We start from the raw sequence: 4,798 nt of genomic DNA on the forward strand, positions 1-4,798 counted from the left end.
AAAGGACGCTTCTCTCCCAGGCCTGCTCGAACCTAGGCCCCTCCTGTGCCAGCCACCCGGCTCAGCTGGGATCATGCGCGGTAGCGCTCGGAAGTCAGTCAGGTTGCTAACTCTTCTCACTCCTGGGGAGGCGCTGACACGGAGCGCGATCGGTGCCCCGGGGGTCCCGCTCCCAGTTTACACGAAGGGAACTGGATCCTATCCCCTCACTCTTCCGCCTCACAGGATGAGAGGCTTGCCACACGCCTCAGAGCCAGTCACTGGTAAGGGGATCTTAATGTACTTTGGAGGAGAGTCTTCCTCTTTACTCTAGAGAGAGGAGGGAGGGGGGATAAAAGGGGGGCTCCTTCAGGATGGAGCCACAGAGCTCTTCTAAAGCACTAATCACCTAACCCTCCTTACTGGGAAGACCTAGGGGCACAGGGAATCTCTTAATTCAGTTCCCAGTACAGGGTCCCTCTCAGCTCCACAGACTACTCGAATTAACCCCTTCACCTAACTGTCCAGGGTCAGCAGGATGAACTAACTTGGCTAGGACAACAGGAATGAGAGGTGGAAAAGCCTTGACAGAGGGCTACCCATGTAGAGCAATCCACCCTTCAGGATCCTACCCCTACCAGACCTCAGCCTTCACTCTAGCTGCTCCTCACTGACAGACAAAATGGCTGTCCAGCATTCTGCCTTTTATAGGCTGACCCTCCGAGGTCCAGAAGGGACCAGAAGGTTCTGGAATGCCCTATACTTCTCTATGGGACAGGTTCTGGGTTTGGCAGTTAGGGCAGTTGGTAGCCGCCATTTTGTGACTCCAACTATACTCCTGTCAGAACAGGCCTCTAGGCCTGAGGTGAAAAAGTATGAGGGGGGGAAAGAACACCTATCCCCTTGACCAACACCTAAAAAACTAGTGGACACAAAAATTAATAAAGGTATGAGGGGCAAAAAGGGGACAAAATAAATAATAAATTGGAGGGACTACGCAAAAAGCCATACGGGTCTAACACGCGTCCCCCCCAGCTGAAAGTGTGGGAGAACTACCCAACCCCTTGGGAGTCCTCATCACTAAGGCGGAAATACCTGGAGAGACCGTCTGCATTGGCGTGGTCCACTCCAGGCCGATGTTCCACCCGGAAGTCCATTCCCTGTAGGGAGATGGACCACCTCAACAGCTTGGGATTTTACCCCTTCATTTGCATCAGCCAACGAAGGGGTCGGTGGTCAGTCTGAACCAGGAAGTGCGAGCAAAAGAGGTATGGCTGCAGCTTCTTCAGAGCCCACACCACCGCAAAAGCTTCCCTCTCAATTGCACTACACTTCTGTTCCCGGGGAAGCAGTTTTCTGGATAAGAAGACCACAGGCTGATCCAGGCCCTCTTCATTTAGTTGCGATAACACTGCCCCAATGCCATGTTCTAATGCATCTGTCTGGACAATGAACGTCTTGGAGAAGTCTGGGTCCTCAGGACCGGTGCTGCACACATTGCCTGCTTCAATTTCTCAAAATCTTGCTGACAAGCGTTCATCCAAACTACCCGTCGAGGTTGTTTCTTAGAGGTGAGCTCTGTGAGGGGCGCTACAATAGTGCCATACCCCTTCACAAAGCGACGGTAGTAGCCTGTGAGGCCCAGGAAAGCTCGGACCTCAGTCTGTGTCTTGGGGGGTTCCCAGGCCATGATTGCCTCAATCTTTGCCTGCAGGGGCTGCCCCTGCCCAATCTGGCATTTGCTGGCCTTGATTGTCATTCCAGCTTGTTTCAGGGCCTGGAGAACTGCTCGCAAACGTTGCAAATGGTCCTCCCAACTGCTACTGAAGACAGCAATGTCATCCAGGTAAGCAGCAGAGAAACTCTCCATTCCAGAGAGGACCTGGTTCACCAGCCGCTGAAATGTGGCAGGGGCATTTTTGAGCCCAAAGGGCATCACGCAAAACTGGAAGTGTCCCTCAGGCGTGGAGAAGGCTGACCTTTCCTTTGCTCCATCTGTCAAGGAGATCTGCCAGTACCCCGAAGTGAGGTCAAAGGTACTCAGATATTGGGCAGCTCCTAGTCGGTCAATTAATTCATCCGCCCTAGGGATCGGATGAGCATCAGTCTTTGTCACTGAGTTCAGTCCCCGGTAGTCCACACAGAACCTCAGTTCTGGCGTGGTGCCTGGTGGTGCGGCTTTTGGCACGAGCACCACCGGACTGGACCAAGGGCTGTTAGAAGGTTCGATAACTCCCAGCTCTAGCATCTTGGCAACCTCTCCATGGATGCTAGCCTTCACCTTGTCGGACAGCCGGTAGGTCTGCGACTTCACTGGTGGGCTGTCCCCTGTGTCTGCACTGTAAATAGTCCTGCAGCACACCCTTTGCTTTATCATTTTTAAACTTTTTGCAATGTTTTCTCAATCTTAGCGTGCAGCACTCCGTCATGCTCCGTCCCAAACAAGCACCTGAGTTAAACAGCTCTGTAAACGGCACGGGGTGTCCGTGCCACAAAGGAGTTGCACAGCCATATGCACAAATGTGAATGATATACACACGTTTTCCATATTTACTCCAAATTCTTCCAGTTTTTATTCCAAGTTTTTCAAGTTCTTTTCCAATGTTTACACATTTTTTCACCATCACGTCAAAGATGCGAAGTTTTCATGTTTTTATGCGTCTTATTATTCTTAGAGTGCCCATCCAGGCTTAATCACAGACAATTATTTAAAACTTCATGGTTCCAAAACATTCAACCCAATGCATTTCGGTCCTCAAGACCTTCTTCGGGGGTATCTACAATATTAAAAAACATATTTTAATAAACGCTCCATTTATACGAAAAGCGCTCCAACAAACTTTTAGACCAAGTGTCCCTCCCCCTTCATCGATACTATAACTGAATAAAGTGTAACTAAATAAAATGTATTGACTCTTATGCGCGCTGTTATCTCCCCCGTCCTGCAGTCTTTAAACACCCTTAGGGACTGTCCCATTACACATGATAACAATGTGCCCTCTCGGTGAACCTCGCGCTCAAAAACCAATTTAAATAAGTCTAAATATCCCATCTACTTAAAGTGTAACCCACATCTACCTTTCTGAATCCACAGTCGATCCTTCGTGCATTGACGTGATGGTGAAAAAATGTGTAAACATTGGAAAAGAACTTGAAAAACTTGGAATAAAAACTGGAAGAATTTGGAGTAAATATGGAAAACGTGTGTATATCATTCACATTTGTGCATATGGCTGTGCAACTCCTTTGTGGCACAGACACCCCGTGCCGTTTACAGAGCTGTCCCCTGTGTCCACATCATGGGTACACAGGTGAGTCCTTCCCGGGACAAGGGAGAACAACGTAGAGTACTGCTCCAGTATCTGGCGGCAGTCCTCCCGCTGCTCAGGAGTTAGAGTGGGAGAGAGAATCACTCCCTCCACTGACCCATCCTTCTCTTGAGACGAGAATAAGTCTGGGAGAGGTTCGCTTTCCGCTTCCTCTTCCCCATCAGTCACCATCATCAACATGACCTCGGGCCTCTCATGGTGGGGCTTGAGTCGGTTGGCATGCAGCACCCGTAGGGACTGTCGAGGGGTCTTAAGGTCCACCAGGTATGTGGCCTTACCCTTCTTCTCCAACACTTCAAATGGGCCTGTCCAGCGATCCTGGAGGGCACTAAGCTCTCCAGGTTCCATCACCCACACTTTCTGGCCAGGCTCCAATTCCACCTGGTGAGCATTGTGGTCATACCACTCTTTCATAACTGCCTGGCTGGCCTCCAAGTTGTCAGAAGCCTGCTTCCACAACTTCGCCATTTGGCTCCTGAAGGCCAGCATGTAGCTCACCACATCCTGGGGGGGTTTCCTGGGAGACTTCTCCCAACCATCCTTCACCAGGCTGAGAGGACCGCGTACAGGGTGCCCATACAGAAGTTCAAAGGGGCGGAAGCCCACTCCCTTCTGTGGCACTTCCCTGTAAGAAAAGAGCAAACAGGGTAGGAGGACGTCCCATTTCCTCCGCAGGCTTTCGGGCAGACTTCTGATCATGCCCTTCAGGGTTTGGTTAAACCTCTCAACCAGTCCATTTTACTGGGGGTGATAAGGAGTGGTGAACCGGTAGGTCACTCCACACTCCTTCCACATTGCCCGCATGTAAGCTGACATGAAGTTGGTCCCCCTGTCGGACACAACTTCCTTGGGGAATCCCACTCGGGTAAAGATCCCCATTAGGGCTCTAGCCACCACAGGTGCAGTGACTGTCCTCAGAGGAATTGCCTCTGGGTACCGTGTGGCATGATCCACCAGAACCAGGATAAACCTGTGACCAGCTGTTGTTGGTGGATCTAAAGGCCCTACAATGTCGATGCCCACCCTCTCAAAGGGTGTGCTAACGACTGGAAGTGGTTCCAGGGGAGCCTTCAGCTTCACCCCTGTTTTCCCACTGGCCTGGCAGGATACACATGTCCGACAGTAAGTGTTGGACGCCACTTTCATCTGAGGCCAGTAAAAGTGGAGGACAAGCCGAGCAAAGGTCTTGTCCTGGCCTAAGTGTCCTGCCAAGGGTATAGCATGAGCCAATTCCAGCAGAAAGGCTCGGTATTGTTGCGGGACTACCAAGGCCCTTGATGAACCAGGTAAGGGTACCTTGGGTTCACTGTAGAGGAGTCCATCCTCCCAGTAAATATGGTAGTGTCCCGTAACATCACCTGCTGCATGGGCTTCAGCCTGACACCTCAGTCCCTCAAGGGTAGGGCACTCCCTCTGCCCCTTACAGAATTCCTCTCTGGTAGGACCTCCCTCCACATGCTACTCAGCAGGGATGGGTAAATCCTCCAGAG

Source organism: Lissotriton vulgaris, chromosome 1_2 (genome assembly GCF_964263255.1).
Source record: "Lissotriton vulgaris chromosome 1_2, aLisVul1.2, whole genome shotgun sequence".
NCBI classification, from domain to species: Eukaryota; Metazoa; Chordata; class Amphibia; order Caudata; family Salamandridae; genus Lissotriton; species Lissotriton vulgaris.